This window comes from Thunnus thynnus, chromosome 4, assembly GCF_963924715.1.
Source record: "Thunnus thynnus chromosome 4, fThuThy2.1, whole genome shotgun sequence".
Lineage (NCBI taxonomy): Eukaryota > Metazoa > Chordata > Actinopteri > Scombriformes > Scombridae > Thunnus > Thunnus thynnus.
In genome coordinates, this window is record NC_089520.1 from 11,302,772 (window position 1) to 11,321,906 (window position 19,135).

The 19,135-nt window shown below is 37.4% G+C and overlaps 1 protein-coding gene across 11 annotated transcripts in view; it reads left to right on the plus strand.

Annotated features, from left to right (window-relative positions):
• Window positions 1-16,609: 16,609 nt before the first annotated feature.
• LOC137181158 (immunoglobulin-like and fibronectin type III domain-containing protein 1) overlaps window positions 16,610-19,135 on the plus strand; it is a 29,665-nt gene continuing 27,139 nt past the window's right edge. For 3 of the 11 annotated variants that reach the window (XM_067586616.1, XM_067586617.1, XM_067586613.1), the window contains exon 1: window positions 16,616-16,829. The gene's annotated coding sequence lies outside the window, so the exon portion shown is untranslated. Of the gene's footprint in view, window positions 16,830-19,135 lie in introns of all 11 variants that reach the window. The other 8 variants (XM_067586606.1, XM_067586609.1, XM_067586610.1 and 5 more) reach the window with 6 other exon arrangements.

Consider the following 19,135-nt stretch of genomic DNA (forward strand, 5'->3'; position numbering starts at 1 on the left):
GTGGCATAGCATTGTGAAGATGTAAGTAAAGTTACTATTATGTTATAGCCTATAAAGTTATTTATAGGCCACAAAGAAATTTGTACCTTGATTTGTTGAAAAAAAAAGAAGCTGGCAGAGAATATGTCACAGTCAATCATTAAGCTGGCAGCCTGCACTTGTGCACACTGACAAATACCTTGGTGGGTTTTGAGAGACAAAAGATAATTTTTCATCTGCTGAGGCGCTGTCCTTGGTGTTGCAAGGTGCATGCGGTAGGTGTGCTAAGTGCTGAAATTATTGTCCCCCATCCTGATGAAAACACCTATGGTGTGTGCATAAGCGCATAGACGTGTGTGTGCATGAATGTGCAGTACACCTAAGGGTTCCAGTTTGGGGGTTTGAAAAGACGGTCACCCCAGGCTCCCTACAACAACATATGGAGACATTTAGAGCTATTTGTTCAGCTGATCAGTCAGAAATAATGCAGGGAGGAATAGTACAAGCAGAAACAGCCACAGTGAGATATTTGATGAAGAGCTGCAGACGACTAGCACACCTCCAGCAGGTAAACAACTTATTTTACTTTGCCCTGCTGTGTAATGGAAAAACACTCACAGCGTGCCAGCTCGACTTCAGTCATGGCTCGGCTTGACTACCCCCAAAATAATGGAAAAATGCCATAATGTTAGAGGAGTGGAGCAGTGAACTCACACGCTGTGTGTGGAGCAAATGACCATATAAAGAAATCCATCAGGAGCTGACGTCGGCTTGGGCTGAAAGCAGAAAAAAATGTTGGAAACTGAGTGTTCAGAGTAGTCTGAAGCTGGTGATTTTTGCTCACAGGGATTATTTCTACATAAGTTTACCTCTTTATTTGACACCGGCCACGTTTAATATGAACATCCGACAGTGTAACATCATACATATGACTGAAATTAAGGAAAAGCATTATAAGTCCCCTTTAAGTCTTGTTAAAATAAAAATGTCTCAGATTCATAAAGTTGACCTCTGGCACTATCAGGCTTAGGTGTGCCTACCTCTGGTGAATGAAACACATTTACAGAGCTTTCTACAGACCTGTGGGACAACAAATTATTCTGCATAGTGACAACCTTGGGCAGCTTGGGCATATTCAGGAATGTAGGGATTTCAGTCTCCTGAGTTTTTTCCCACATGAGACTTCCAACAGAAGGGACTTTTATTAAAGAAGTGTGTTTTATTAAGAATATATTCCTAGATGGGGGGCTCGTCTATCATCATGGCTGCGCAGAGGTACATTATTACACCAGAGTTATCGCTCCTGTCCCTTGTAACACTGCAGTACTCAAATGGCTACTATAAGGAAGAATTATGGTGCCTAAGACAGAGAGATTTATAACAGCAGAGCATCACATGATGAATTACTGCTTTGCCTGGGCTTATTTGTTGGTACTTAGGGTTGGCTGTGATATATACCAAAAAGCTGAGGTGCTTTGGAGTAGTCTGTCAGGGTAGTTGGGCATCAGACAGGACAACAAGCTAAAAGAAAGAGGAAAGTGGGGATGGGAAAAAGAGAACATAATGTTGAGATTATTTTTGGTTCTAACATACCGTATAAGGTGTGCTCTATTTTGGTAACCCATCATCCATCTCTACACCATGAAGAAAATGTACAACCCTTTAGTGGAGATTCATGAATAAGGCCATTCTATTAAGGTATCATCTGAATATATTTTCCATATATGTAGCCCAGATAAGCAGGATTAGTGTAGAAAACAGTCAGATGGATATATCTAGATCTGATATACTGACATACTTTTAACAATGCATTTTATGTATTACACAATATACTAATTATTGCCACTTTGCATGCATGTGGACAAAAAGTGAAGCCTTTATTGAATACTGCATCTTTTGAGAATTACAGTCACTGTGAAAGGATCCCCCTCTCATCACACAGGTTGCATATTGAAATAGCACAGTGGAGTTGCACAGCACCTGTTTATGTGGCACTGGCATACAGAATGAAAGATTATGTCTTCAGACTCATAAGATCGAAGTAGAATTTGTCCATTTGTTCGCTGTTTATTGGCACCTACAAGAGGGTCTTAGTTATGTTGCATATTTGCCTGAAAATGATGGAACAAGACCATATTTTATTTATGTGTTGAACGATTTGCACTTTAGATTGGTTATAAAGCAGATGTAATGTTTTGATTTTATCATGTGATATATATTTGTATCGTGATATTTAAGTCAATAAACTAACTAACTAGATCTGATATACTGACATAGATTGGTATTTTTGGAATATATTGTGTAATACAATAATTATTATCACCTTTTGGTGCATCACCATTTATTTGCCATACATTTACCATTTACCACATAGCAGGTCATAAATAAAACAAACCAAAACTGACTGTCGGTGGTAGACTGGATACAAATAGCGGTCTCCAGTGTGACTGGACTCCAATGTGACCATCTGTCTGACCAAACCTGTGATGATGTAAAAATGTCACATTTCTTCTGCCTTTGCTTTTCAGAGAAAACAGCCATTATGCACATGACCACAAGAGGCTGCTTTTAAGGAAAATATAAACATCAGTTGTTTCAGACTTTTTAGCCAATGACCGGTGGTGTCGTTTTTTCTTGATGAGGACACTTATTAGCTGGCACTTGGTATCCTCCCTAGTAATACTCTGCCAGGGCTGGACTGTTGCCAGCCTCACTTCTTGTCTGTTTCAGCGGCTTTATGCCTTCAGTCTGGTCATCAGCAAGTAAACACACGATCAGTTGGATTGAGATCATGTGACCGATTTGGCAGTTTGGCCCAAAACATTTGATGCTTCCTTGTAGTGCACTGCCATAATGTTATGAAATGCAATCTTGACAAGAAATGACAATATATTGGCATGCAGTATAAAATACAGACACTGTATATATGCAGTCTGCATATATTAAAATATATCACCAATATAATTACATTTTTGTATGTAATATTTTTTGTATGTAAAATATGTAACATTTGCACTTGTGGAAAAATTACAATGGTGGTCAAGCATATTTGACAGGATTCAACACAATGCAGAGAAGGTTAGAAGAGTTTTTTTGGGTTTTATAATACACAACCGATCAGTGCTGTATTTCAGAGTTTTGTGCTTAAAATCATTTTCTTAGAAAAAAATAATATGCTTATCTTCTTAAAAGTGTGCTGTAGGGTAATTCATGATATGGTTATGAATCGTCCTGTTTTTTGATCACACATTAATGTGAATGCATGACATTCTTTTAAAAAGCATCTTTACTAAAACCTGTGTCATGTCCCTCTGACCCCCTGCTTTGAAGTTTCATGCTTTGGTATGTTGCCTCAACCATATGATGATAAATAGGTCGATTATATCTATTATCTGTTATATACAAACTTGCATCATTGATTTACACTTTAAATTAAAGGTTTATTCCTGTCTAGTAAAGTAAGTTCATTATAAAGCAAAATATTACTCTGTAACAGCTGTTGATTTCCATATTTTCATTTAAACAAACACAGTACATATATTGTCATTCAATGCCAGCTGCAGTAAAGTATCCGCATGAGAAATGGTTAATGTAATCTAAAAAAACAAAGCAATTGTGTTGATTTCCCCTCGATGAAGGCTTGGAATAGTAAGGAAAAAAATGGTTTCCCCTTGGCAATGCAATCCAATTTTACCTCTGCCTCCGACACACTGCTGTATGCCTACTAAGAAATGGATGGCCATTAAGAAATGGAGGTCTTTCAGTTTATGAATATACATATTCCAAGACACCACTCATCATTTAAGTGAATTTCATAATGCAATCAATACTTTACGGTCACACCAACTGCATCAACACAATAGGAGCCCAGCCTCAAAAAATGCATTATAATTAAGGGTCTATAAATTGTGACCAGTGTGTTTCAGATGACTCCACAACTTAGGACTTTTTAATATATTGAGCTCATCCCCTGCTCTGAGGGAGGCCTGTTCTCAAAGGGCGGGTGCAACACAAAAGTGTAACAATGCCATCTAGTGGCAATATCCTACACAGTATACGGTAATGCTGTGCGGTGCATCTCAAGGAATCACGACAAGCCTGAACAGTGACATCTTTATTGGAAGTAACAGAAATGCATCATCTTTAAATGAGTCTGTTTCAGCAGGTAATACACAATGTTGTTTCATAATGCTGACAAGGCCCTTCATGTCCTGTCCTCATTTTAACACAGAGTAGAAATATGATCTATGTGGTTTTCACTGCAGCTCAGCACTGACGATCAGTTTTCCAGTAACTATTTTAAACCCTGCTGGCCACACACACAGGGCACAGACACCAGAACATGCCTCTGGCTTATGTCTGGTGCTGATAGATTGTAACTCTGCATGTTCAAGTGGCTGGGTTTGTTCTTGATCAAAGCAATAATCCACTTTCTCAACATGAAGTGTAATATTTTTTGCTTCCATGAAATATCCATGGATAAATACTAACATATGAAACTCCATGTCTTTCTATCACTTCAGCAGCTTTGATCTCAGTTTATTTATGTACGTACATGATCGATGAGGCCACACGGGGACAAATGTTTCCCAGATGTAAGTCACAAGAGGTCATTTTCAACCCACCAGGATGTGGTCACCCACATTCACAGCCATATCATTTCCATTGTTGGTGAGAAACTCAAGTTCAAAAACACTTTTCTAGTTAATCAGCAATGTTATGTACAATACATGAACATCCAATGACAGTACCACTACTTAATTGCTCCAGCCTATCATACAAATTAAAGAATAATATTTTTTCCTTAGAAAATATTTCTTTTTGTTTTTTATGGTTTTCCAGCTAACTGTCTATCTGTCTGTCTTGTCTACCTAATTAAGTCTACAAGGAAAAGAGAGCAGAACAAAGTGTGACATGTTCCGTAGCCATGGAGACTGAAAAGATTTAAAGAGAAGGACGTAATATAATAATCTTATTTCAGGGGTGAAATTCTGACTGTAAGCGTATATTGTCAAAGTCAAACACAGCAATCAAGTGTTGGTCACAAGAGAAATTAAGAGCACACTGTTTTTTGACTATGCAAATGCAAATATATTCACATAAACTATATATATATATATATATATATATATATATATATATATATATTCGCTATATATATAATTGAAGAGTTACTGGCTGTAGAGATGAAAAATAAGGATTTTGTGGACATAATCATCACAATAATGCTGGGTTTACAAATATTATTGATTTTAAAAAACTCTTAACAACAGCAGACAGCATTAATCACAGCTTTAGCTTTAGCTAGTTTTGTATTCTCATTGCTTGTGCCTGAAAACACATGGACTGTTTTGTTTACTGTTCAAAGAATAGCATGATGAGAAACACATAAATGCTATCTGAACATTTATAAGCAGGTCAGGCCTTCAGGCCTTTTCAAATTAATTGTAATTCAAATATTACATAAACAAACAACTGATAACTGATCTTTGCTGTCGTGTTTCACACAGCACTTCCAAGAGAAAATAATCACTATGAGGCCAGAACTGTTATTTCTTTCTCCATTGATTTTCTGTTGATGAATTTTCATAGGTGGTGCCTTTTTATTTGTCTTTTCATCTAAACTGGATATGTGTTGAGAAGCTAATGTTAAAACTTTCATGACCTGAATAGATTGCATATCTACTTTGTAATCTCATCCAGCAGAATGTGCATTTATTTAAAGAAAAATGTTGAGGATGATCATTTTAACTCAGAGGCATTCTGGACACACTGTCACAGCATCTTATAGAAATACCGGAGCTACAGAAAAATGGAGGCTGTTTATGTGAGAAAGTGCCGGTGGCTCAAATGTCAAAAGGCGCCTCTGTTTACTGTTGCAAAGGAGTCAGATTGAAACGGGTCAGACGCTTTGGACCAGCACATCATCCATCATCTGCCGGGCAAGCTGGGATAGGGGGAAACTGGTGACAGTTCAGCTATTTCAGCTGATGATAAAAAATCATCAAGATGCCAAAAGATTAATCAATCCATAACTGATTGTTTAAAAATTGCAGGTCATTGCAGGGAACTTAACGATACTCATAGTATGTGGGCTAATTAGTTCCAGCAAGAGCTGAAAAAGTGCTTTCAAAGGTGCTACTATTCCTGCAACAGTCAGTAGCCAGCAGTCTGCCAGGTTTGACAGTCCTTCCTGGCAGGCTGAGTTTACTCTTCCAGCAATGTAAGAAATGGTTAAGTTAACATATAAGGTTAGACGTGTTGACCTAATTCAATTTTGTTTGGCTTTTTGGGGAAGGAAAGTTCTTCACACATGAATGTATCTGGAGGGGAGTTGGCATATGTTCAGTTTTATTTGATAACAGCAGGTCAAAGATGGTTCATTTTATGTGGAAGGAGGTGGGATATATTCCGCAAGCATTCCTCTGTGTTCTTTTTTGGGAAATCTTACAATTGTGTAAAATTGTAATCTCTAGCAAATAATGAAAGATGGATGAAGGTCTAATGGCACTATGATAAAGTATCTAGATTTGTTTGATGTTTGTGTGTAAAGGTTTCATGTCATAACAAACAGGCCAATTGACAGAATGTACTGTATTAGGGATGATAATCCCTTTTCACGCCACCAAAATGTTAAAAGGAAGCCCTTATAGGTGTTAATTTGTCTAGTTATATGACCAGGGAGTAACTTGATTCTTCTGAACATCTTTTAGTAGCAGCCATAAGCCACTGGGAGCAAATGATATCACAGCTGTGTGATGAATTACCAAAGAGCGTTTGGGCATTATTAAACAGTAGGCTCTTAGCTTTTTCAGAGGAAAAGCTTGTATGACTAGCTTTTATGTGTCAGTGGATTTCAGATATATAATTACAACCAAATGTCCTGCAATTATCACTGAGGCTGGGCAACAGAGCTTACAATCAAGGCTGGGTTCAAGACTTAAGTTTAAGATTTCATGCGTAATTACCCTTTAGTATTTCATGACAAGTGCACTTTGTAAGCCTGCCCAATGTGACAGAAACAGAACAAGGGGGCAAATTGTAAGAGTCATTTCAGATCCTTCTTGATTTGTAAACATATTTTCTACTAAGGAAATTACTTGAGATAATTATAATAACTTCACAACAGCTGTGAAATAAAAATTCAACTCCTAACACACTTTTAAAAATATATTTCCCCTCTTTACAAAGACAAATAGCTTGTGCAAACTAAATTAGCAGAAACTATCCACGTTAAGTTCAGCTTACCTGCTGAGCATTAAAAACATTACACCACTAAATTACAACAGCATCATCTGTACAGCCTGTAAGACAGAGCTGTTATATGAGATACATTATGAAGACTGAGCTGAATAAATGGGCAAGTCAGACACAACAGGGAAGCACATACTGTGTGTGTGTATGTGTGTTTGTGTGTGTGATTGCCTGTGTGTGGTGTGTGTGTGTGTGTGTGTTAAACGGACAAGCACAAAAGCAAGTGTTACAATTACATTTATCAGTTTAAGTTGACAACCTCTGTTAATCTCTTCTTTGGCCCTTTTTTAAAAAAAATATATATTATTAAAGGTGTGTAGATGATTATATCATGTATTTAGTGATATCCATGTCTTCCAACAGGAAAGAATATGTACTGTATATCTCAGGTGTCAGTAAGAAAACATTAGTTGGTATGGTGGACATACTTTGCACATGTTTTCTCATCACTTGTGTATATAACATGCTTTTAAAATTTGAAGTTGATTGTCAGCACGGAGTACAACAAGTCGACCAAAATAAACAGCTATTTACATTGTTTATCACTGTGTTCCAAAATGACGCGTATAAAAGTTTTCTGATCTGATGTCCCTATGAGCAGAACAACGTTGTGTGTCCTTTAACAATTGCTACGCGACTGATATAAAAATTAATAATTAAACTACCATACAAAAATTAACTGCTAACTTTGAGCTTAAGGTTTGGTTTGTTTGGGCACAAAAACTACTTGGTTCAGGTTTGACCATCATTTAAAGAAACAAATTCTGATTGTTGGTTGAAAACAATAAACTAAAAGTGGTCTGTGTTCAGCATTTATTTAAAAAGAAATGTATTTGCCCTGCCTATTTAAATAAAGTCTTATTGAAGCAGAAAAAACTGACATACGTGTCAGTGTTAAGGCATAGCACCTATCAACACAAAACTCAAAAAGTACATTTTGGATGGATGTCATGGAGCAATATTATCAGGGAGATTTTGTGGATACAAAACCAAAACTACAACGACAAAGAAAAAAGTGGAAGAGTCAGGGATCATCTAGAATTTCTGGGTGATATCAAATTTTTGAAGAAACGACATATTTTCTATACTGTTTGACATTTGACAGCCTATTTTCAAAGTGGGATGCATTAGGAAAGCCATGTTGTTGTTGTTGTTGTTGTTGTTGTTGGTGGTGGTGGTGTTGTCTACTTTAAGCTTTGAATGCAATCTACAGTATAGCTCTGAGCTTAAACAACATGATGGTGCTGACCCACCACTTTCCTGTTTTTCAGAATTGTACTTACCTGTTAGCAGTGGATTGAGCAGGATTAATTGACATGTGTCACCAGTAAATGGATACTGGGGTGGGGGGGGGTGGGGGGTTGGGGGCAGGGGAGTAAGTGACTGAGTGGTGCCAAGTTTGCAGTATTCCAAGTAAAGCGTCCTGGCATGCACCAGCAACAGGTGGCACCTTTATGAGTGTCCTGAGTGTTGCATGACAGCGACAGCTATTGGTTTATCACCATGGTCAAGGGGAGAGACGGGTGAGGGGAAAGGGAACAGGAGTTGAATGTCAGTGGATGAGACAGTAAAAGTGTGACAAGCCATGGTGTGAGAAATATGGAGAGGGAAATGGTATCTGAGAAAAAAAACCCCAGATGATGATGAGAGAGAGTTTGAGACAGTACTTTCTCTTTTTTTCACTATGGTGTGAGGAAATGAGGCAGATCGTTCCTTGGCTGGAAATTGAGACATCTCAGTTATCTTGAACCCTCCCTCAGCAGACGAAGCACATGATGAACAGAGAATTCCAGGGAAGCCACGCTAACCTCGACCTCTGACTCTGTTGCAGCTAAAAGAACCTCAGATCGTGACTCAAGCCGATCGGACGACCCTAAAGAATCTCGGCCAATCACGATTCTAAAACCTTGTGACCTGCAATTTCCTAAATCTTGTCAAAGCACGTCAACGACACATATGCCTGTGCCAGCAAATATTATATAAAGAAGCACTGAGTGTAAAATTCATTTCAAATAGCTGAAACGTACCGTTATTCTAACAGCTCAACAGCTCTGATCCTGTTTGTAATGGATGAGACTGTAGGGACAGTGGGAGTGTTTCCCAAATGTAGGACACAACCGTAACATGTCAGAAGAGGTCAAATTTAATTACCAGTGACTCAGTAGGAAGAGCTGAACCATATCCACAATTTCATCCATTTCAATCCATATCCAGTTGTTACTAAGTAACTCACGTGAAAAACACTCAATCAACGCTGTCATGATGAAAAATATATAAACATCCACTGATATTGCATGTATACAAAGCCTGGGAGGGGGCCACGGAGAAAAAAATATAATTAATAATTTGTGCTCTCAATTTATTTATTTTTCCTGTTCCCCTCTTGTAGAGGGCACCAAATGCATTCAGTCAGCCGGAAGTTTGAAGAAAGCGAAGACATTTCCCCTGTAACGTCAGTTACTTTTTAATGTGGTGATGCCTGGTGAATGAAGAGCAGGTAAAACTTGTTTGATTTACTTCAGCTTTGCGAGCAATCCTGAACCCTGAAGCAGAGTTTTTATGATGACTTCGACAGGAGCATGACAGTTTTTATGGCAAAAAAGTCTGTTATCCTATAGAATATGATTAAGGGATCTCTGAGACAGCACAGTGTTGTGCTTACAAGCCAAAACCTGAAGTATATCCACACATCTTAGTCCAAGAAAAAAATAAAACTTTATTAAATCCAAGCCACCCGTAGTGAGGGTGTACGCAAGGCAAGGGAATGGCATGAGGGTGAATTCTGTTGAATCAAAAGCACACATTTTTAAACTGAGAGCACAACTTACTAAATGAAGAGTACAAAATCGTATTCTAAATTGTAAATTCTAAACAGATGATCTTTCTAAATAGTTAAAAGTGTTTAAGAATTGATGTATGGTGGGGGATAGTCTTATTAGCCATCTGATGCACGCTGATGAGTTAGTTATCCTGTCTCCTTATAGTGTGGGCTTACAGCAACTGCTCAGAGTCTGCTCAAGCTATGGTGGCCAGTATGACATTAAATTTAAGTTTAAAAAGAGTGTTGTCATGATTGCTAAAACCAAGGAAGATCAGAAGCAAAATTCCTTCATTCCATATGGCAGAACAAGCGCTAAATGTGGTGAACAAAGTAAGATATTTGGTTCACGTCATCAGGAACGATGATGTGATGATGTGATGATGTGATGATGACAATGTACAGCCCCGGTGTTGCAAACTGTATGCACGAGCCAATATGCTGGCACACAAATATCATATGTGATGTTAAAACAGCCCTGTTTTGGGCCTGCTGTACTCCACTCTATACAGCTCATTGTGGTGCAGTTATAGTAAAGCAAAAATGAAAAAGCTTCAGGTGGCATTTAATGATGCATTCAGAATCTTGCTCAAGCTCTCAAGATGGACAAGTGAAAGTTATATGTTTGTGACTAGTAATGTTTTCATTACATTCATGCTGTGTTGAGAAATTTTATGTACAAATTTATGTGTCGATTAATTGATTCAAAAAATGTATGGCTCCTCTTGGGCTATATATACAGTACTGTGCAAAAGTTTTAGGCACCCTAGATGTTTAGATTCTTATCCATTATGCAACACCATCAGGGAGGTGTCTGATCGGTCCCAAATTTATTCATGACATAACAATGACCCCAAGCATACAGCTAGAGTCATAAAGAACTATTTTCAGCAACAAGAAGAATGATGGTCCTGCAACAGATGGTATGGTACGGCCCCCACAGAGCCTTGATCTCAACATCATGGAGTCAATCTGGGATTACATAAAGAAGTACCTGAGACGGCCTAAATAATAAATCCACAGAAGAACATTCTTTCTCCAGGATGGTTACAACAACCTACCTGCAAGTTACCATGAAAAACTGTGTTAAAGTGTACCGAGGAGAACTGCTGCTGTTTTAAAGGCAAAGCTGCTCACAGCAAATATTTATTTCATTTGTGTAAGACGTTAATTGATAAATTAAAACAATTTATTGCAAATATTTAAGTAAGCATTCTCACTTTAGTTTTAGTGACCAAAACTTTTGCATAGTACTGTGTATATATATATACATATATATATATATATATATATATATATGTGTGTGTGTGTGTGTGTATGTGTGTGTGTGTGTGTGTATATTAACTCTGATTCTGATTCAAAGTCTACAGGCATAACACAGTCAACATAATGATTGCTATTTTAAGGAATATCTAATTACCATAACCTTCCTTACACCCATCTAATTACTACCTAATTTTGACTATGTTAAACTTCATCTTTGAGGCACGTGGAAAGCAATTTAACTCAATGTGCTGTGTTGACAGGTTGACACCAGCTCCCACTCTTGTAATGGCAACTCGCCAAGATGTGACCATTTCACATTCCTGCTAAATTGTCAATTAACATGTATGAAGACGGTATCATGTATCATATCAAGTACTACACACGTCTGTTCAACCATCTGTTAACTGCATCGTGCAGAGCATGTTCCTCACTGCATGAACAGCATGTTCCTCACTGCACCACTGATCACAGTGATAATACAATTTAAGGCTGACTGCTCTTAGAGTTATGATATTAAGATGGAGACTGAAATCTGCCCCACTAACTTGCTGAGTTTATTTGTCTTACTGACATAGTCACATGGAGAAAATACCACCTGCACTGTGCACTTGTCCCCTCTTGATTCACATAAGATGACTGGTTTCCTGGGTGTGATAAGCATTTTCCTATGAGGGCGACTCTGGTCAATGTCTCTTACAACATGTTCAGTAAAGTATTCCTTTTGAAAGTATAATTCAGGCAAAATTGAGTTTTCCATGCTGTTGAGTCCATGACGGGAACATGATGAACGCCACTTTAGAGTCAGACAAGTGTGAAAAGCAAGCATTCAATTACTCTGGAGGTAAAGTAAGAAGTTTAGCTGCATCTTCTACCTCATTGGGTGAATATGTGAGCTTTAAAGTAGCTGGAAAGTGTGAAAAGCTTTTATATACGCAAGCTTCCTGGATCAGAGGTCAGATAGAGGCCAAATCTCCACAGCAGCCGAAGATGAAACCATTTTTATTCTTATGTGACTGTTGCCATTAGACTTGAAAATAACACATCACTTCTGCGTATGCACCAAAAATAGAGGAGGTAATATTTGGTGAGGACAATCCCTGACAGGTCTGTGCAAAGTTATGAAGTCAGTACTCAGTATGAACTCAGTAAAAAGACAGCAAACCTGAAACACCCTTTCATTTATACAACTACTTTTCTAACCGAAGGTATCAAAAATGTCTCCTGATTTATATATGCTGCTGGGGGCTGAGTTCTGACCAGGGTGTATCAGCATAGCAAAGCTAGCAGAGCAGTAAATCAGACACATGGTGTGACCTCATCAGCTACTCGTCTCTCAGAGGGATTGGGGGCATTACCTCTCCCCCGATCACATGGTGCACTCCCTAAAGTTCCAAAACATTATCCACGGTTGATAAAAACATCTTTCTGATTCTGACACTATTAAAATGATCTAGATAAAAATAGTGCAGATGCGGACACCTGAGGAGGAGAGTCGGTGGCCTGCACTGTTGCCTAGGAAAATGTAACCTTTGAAGTCTAGCTCAGAAGATTTTACGCAGTCATTTCTAAAAATGCTGGAATTACATTTGGCAACTTTTAAAGCAATTTTCATGTCAACATTATGCAAATTAGCAAGCCAATGAATGGTACACAGACAAATATCAAACACAACTAACCATCTGTGGCTGGCAGTAATGTGGCGGCAAAATACTATATTGACCGAGACGGATCAAAATGAAAGAATGAGATAAGACATTGCTTGAGGGAGCAGACTCAAAGGAAGATATGGAATATCAAAGAATAGGTAGATATGTACGGCAAATGAAGTGGAAGGGAGGCAACGGGGAACCAGAGGAGGTGGAGTGTGAATTATGAGACAGACCATTAGAAACATATGCAGACAGTTGTAAGGAGCCAGTTGACAGGCAGGTCAAGGAATTTCGAGAATACTAAGCCATGACTGTATGTGCTACACCTGAAAGCAAACAGCAATATGAAGATGCAAGAAACAGCGTATGAGGGAAAACTTGGACAAGCATGTAATCTCTCATTATTCAATTGTATGTGTTTTACGCAATGTAGAATCAAAACTGGAGCTTGACCTCTGATTCTGTGGCCAGAGTATGATGAGAGCATCCATCATCGGGGATGAAATGGACTTGACACAAGATTTGCTGATACTGAGTGTCAAGGGCCGGGAAAACAGGTAGAAACCACAAGGTAAGATAAACTTCCAGATTTCAAGAGTTACATCAATTTATGTAAGAGTTTAAGTGAAAAATGTACTAAATCTACCTCTGTATGTATTATTTTATGCTTTCAAGTCTTTTTTCAACCTTTTCTATAACCAAAACACATTAATGATGTTTCTTTCAGATTCTCAAAGTGTAAAAAATTCGGCCACTTTAGATTTGATGACACGTACATTCTGTCATTCTTGCTTTAATATAACATCAGTAGTAGTAGTTGAAAATAAAAGTCAATAATAAAATACAAACAGTTTATCTATTCATTTATGTATCTGTGTATACTGTATACTGTACCTGTGTGTATGAATTAATAAATGAAGATTTTATTATTGTGTCATAACTATGCTAAGTTCATATTAAGCTGATCCAGACGGTTGTGTAAACATTTTAAAACAATACAACAAAAATATTTGAATTGTATTTTTAGATCTGCATGTCTACAAAAATCATAAAACACTGACAAACTGTGTCCTTTTTGAACACTTAATGAATACAAATAAATACTAATTAAATACTCTATCTTTTGAGACAAAATTGAACAACCAGTGCAATTTTTGATCATCTGTGAACCAGAATATTTCAGGATTTTCTTCAAGCTTTTCTACTGAAATTTGAAAAATTCTTCATTCATCATAGTATGTTCAATATAAAAGAAAATGGGACTTACACTAAACTTCTCCCAAATCAGACAGCTCACTTTTTTTTTTTTCTGAATATTTTTGAAGAGGATGTGCAACTAGATATCTTTGGCTTTTAGATAAGTGACATGTAACATGTGGTCATAAATTGGTTTAAAATGCATGTATGTCCTTACTGTGGTATGTATGTGCATGTATGTATCAGTTAATAAAGTTGTTTGAAATTAACAAAGTGCAGACAGAAAGACAGGACTGAGACTGTAGTTTTACAAAAATTAAAAAAAGAAATAATGCAAATAAATCAAATAAGTTATCAAGTTTCATATTTGCATTAAATTATTATACAATATAATGATACAATATAATAATTCACTCTTTAACAGATAAGTCAGGCATCGCAGTAAAAATAAAGCGTGGAACAGTTTTTACGTTCTCCATCAACTCTCCCCAGACCCTGACCTAACTAGATGACATGGCTAAACCTCCAGCCATTAAACCAGTACGTGCCTTTGGTGTCATCTTTCCATGTGAGTGACCCAGTAAGCCAGATAAGTAGCTGGCGAAAATGTATGTAATCTTACGCATTAAGTGCTTATGCTTTTATGACATCTAGAAACATGTACGCTACTGTATACTACTGCATTAGACACTGATATCCTACATAATCCCCATAGTTTTGATATTTAAAAATCTGAATCAGTACAACCCACTTTTCTTCATTTTTATTTCGTCATCTCAAAATAAAACTTGAAAGCAGAAATTTGCAATAACTTACACATTGACAATGCATGTGAGTTAAATAGTCCCAGACCTAAGACCACCTCTGACCTAAGACCAGAAAATTATACCTGGAGGCATATTTCTTAAAGTGTGACAGATTTATGGTTGTTGTTGTTTGCTAAAGGCAAAGTTCACTGGTTTTACTGTCAGGGCAAGAAAAGTCTCAGCAGTTGGGAGGACTGACATGTAGTTAAAAAAAAAAAAAAAACAGGAGAGGGAGGTCTGTCATGCCTGTCCCTTTAAGATGTAAATTTGTTGTGCATAAATTTGGGTTGTTCTGCTATCACAGATAAAAAAAACATGTCAAATTTAGAGGCCAAATCCACTAATCCAAGCCAAAACTGATTTTCAAACAAGGGGAAAATGAAGAACAACACATTCTGTATGTATACTCCACACAGTACAGTACTACTTCAGTAAATTTAAGTTTATCATCATATTTAATACATGAACACATTTGTATCTATCAGTTTGCATTTTGATATGATCATCTACTGTATGTGTACTTCTGGTTAGGATGTTTTGTTTTGTTGGAGATATAAACACTTGTTGATACTCTTGATCATGTTTCAGATGTTCATAGGAACATAAACTCTCAACAGCTGCCCCATGTTTGGCTTGACATCCAGCCAGGAGGGGACAATGTAGCACGCCTACACATCACTTCTTAATATAAGCCTCTATGGACAGTGGCTGGCAAAGTTTACTGTGTCTTAAAATAATACAACTCTGAACATGACATGCAATTGGAATACCAGAGTGTGTAATGAAAGACGAGAGACAAAAGATTTCAAGGGCTTATGTTGAAGCCTTGAACTTTCATTTAGATGTAGCTGTGGCCAATACAGAGTGATCAGAGCCAGCCTATTGTTATAACTCTAAATCCATCCTAGTGTTTCTAATATGAACGTTTTCATAGATTGCCTTGAAGAGGACACTGTGCTCTGGATATTAAATGATTCATAAAATAAACCCCATCATTTTTCCACTTAAGTTTGTCAAGTCAATATTGACCATTTATAAATTTCTTATTTTGTTAATTAAGCTTGGCAGGAGTTTTTGGATGTACAAAAGCACTGCACACAGTGTTCTGATATTATCTGAGCACACAGAGAACTATTGATTTAAATAAAAAATATCCACCAAACTGTTTTGATGTGTTTGATGTTAATGCACTTCCCTTTTTTCAGATATAATTTCAGGTATGTGGTTTGTAATAAAAGTGTCAACTACTGTCTTATATGTTGCACTTCATGTGTATGTATTATGAACATCCTTTAAAAATGTAAAAAAAAACAACAACAACAACAACATGAGTTTGGTTCTTCTAAGAGTCTTGCCTCCTTTATTTTCATAAAGAACTGTTCAAACAACAATCTATAAATCAGGACATTAAATTTTAAGAGTTACAGGGTCATATTACCATTTCATAGCTCACATAGTATACATAGTATACCCAATCTACTCCTTAACACGTGAACTCAGATATTTTTAGAATTCATGCTAGTGAGCAAACAAATTTCATCTTCATTTGTGTGGAAGCATCTGGTTCATGAGTACAAATGATTCTTTAAAAAGTATTTAACCTGCTCTTTGACCCACCCTTCATGGTGCCCCTCTGTTTCACCGCCCACTCAACCTCCAATGTCTTTGGAGTGACCACAAATACTAAAAAGCCTAAACAGCTTTTGGCAGTCACTGAGTCTAGGCAGTAGAGGAGCATCAAGCACAGACTCGGACGCTGCTGGAAGGATCTATTACATTGAAAAATTGGGAGAAGGCACAGTGTGACTAGACTGCTGCCTGAAAGGGAACAGAGCTGAGAGCACTGAGGACTGTGAAGAGGTAGGTGGCCCTCAAAACAAAGGCTGGATGAGTAAATGTACTGAGCAGAGAGAAGAAAGGGATTACAGTCAATGTCATTGTTTGCATCAGAAAGAACATCAGCATTTTGTGAGCAGGTGCAGCAAATTATACAAACACGTGTACTGTAATGCTTCTGTTTACTTCTACATAGAGCTGAACTTGCTGTGCTTAAAGAGCAATAAAGTGACTTACGGTAAATTTAAGTGTTTTATGTGCTATCTAGTTTCAGTTACTCAAGTTACAGATTATGTTGCCATATTAATAATTTAGATATTCGTTAAACATTATGCGGGATTTAGTTACACACAGATTTGATGTTGGTGCATGAAATCACTTTAGTGAGGCATGCAGGCTTCTCAGTTTGAATTTCATGTTTTTAAAATTGGGAGGCTGAATCATAGCAGTGAGGTCAGAGCTGTGAGTTTGTTGGTTGATGACTAACTTTAGATGGAGGCATCAAATCGATACGTAGCCTGAGATTCAGAGTGCTGCATGGAAGATGTGGGTTGTATTTTGGCAGAAAATAGGATATGTTTTTCACATTAAAAAGACCTGCAGAAGATTGTGGCTGATACTGTTCACTCTGTAGTCTCCCCTCCTCTCATAATTCTGTCTCAAATTGTGCACATGCAAGCATGTCTTGTTCTGTTGATAAAAATAAGAAAAGCTATTACGGTCAATGCAATTACACTTCACAGACCTGTAAGGAGACAATCAATTTGTAAGATAAGACATAAAAATAAAGCATAATAAAGACAGCCTGCAGTACATGACATACTATAGGTTAAGCATTTGTTTTGTATGGTGTATATGTATCAACTGTCAGCTCTCCTACAGCGATTGAACAAATGAGGAGATCCACTGGGAAGTTCAAATAACACCATTAGCGCTCATTTGACACCGAAAGGCCTTGTCATCAGGCTCAGTTTTGTTTGAGTTACACAGCTGAAGCCACTTTCTGCCTTGTACACTCAGCAGCAGTCAATGACGTGTAGTGAAATGCAGTGAGGGATATTTGAGAGGCTACCAGATGCCATTTTGAGAGTATGTGGTCAGTGGTGCAGTCATCTGCGGTGGGTGGCTGAATCACTGAGACGTGTCACGTATTACTGAGACATTAAGAGTAATTCCTTTGTCTGCCATTGAGCATCTTGAAGCGTTGTTTCCACAAACTTCAAAGAACTTCAAAGACCGTTCATGATGTTTAATATGAGGTGAGGTCAACTTTAAGTAATGTCAAAGGCAGTGTTCTGCACATGTCACAAACAGCTAAGGAATCACAAAATCACTGACTGTAATGATAATTCTGGTACAGTCAGTGATGAATGAAGCAGAATTAATTATGAGATAGACATTGAAAATACAATGGCAGCAAATAATTGTCACACAAATCTTTTCAATTTCAGTATTTTCATCACATAAAGAAAATAAACTCATCATATTTACATCAATGCTATTTTCTCCTTCAGGGCTGTGTGTACACAAAATAATAGTGTGAGTCATATAAACAGAAATCAATAGTAAAGCACAAAGGAAAAACATGGGACAGCAAGTACTGCAGTGACAGCCAGCCAGGCTACATACATTACATGTAATGATGTTTTGAAGCATAGCTCTTATTTATAAAGCAACAGTAATATTGACTGAAATGCGGCCTCCAGCACAAATCTTTGAGATCTCAGGAATAGTGACTGGCACAGGATCTCGGGATGTATTGACAGCTATTTTGCCTGCAATGTCTCCTCCCACTTAAGTCAGAATTCATTAAAAGAGATGAGAGCCTCAGCCAAATATTTAACTATAAATGTAATGAGCTAAAATGGCGAAACTATTCAGTGGGAGGGAAGAGGAGTGGGTTTCCTTTAATGCAAAGGGCTTTCTGCCAAGATGTCTCCTGTTGCAGGCAGTTTTGCTTTTACCATATGTGTTGTGTAGTTCATTTTCGAGACCCACCAAGAGCCAAGATCACTGCTGAAGCCCAAAACCTTTCTGAACATATGCTGGAGCACGTCTGCAACTAAAAATAAAATGCTACTACTTTCCAAGATGGCGGGTTGTATTTGCAGTGGGACATCAGGACAGACTGTTAAAATTTTAAAAATGAGGTGAAATATTGAAGTTTCAGTATTAAGTAAAATTGTGGCGCAAGTCAAAAAGAGTCAGACTTGTGTCGAATAGAGTTGTTAGACAATTTCATATTTGTTTAAAGGTCCTGAAAACCTATTTTCTCAATCATCTTACTATGAGCAATGGGATCTTACATGATCTGCAGAGTATTTGATTAG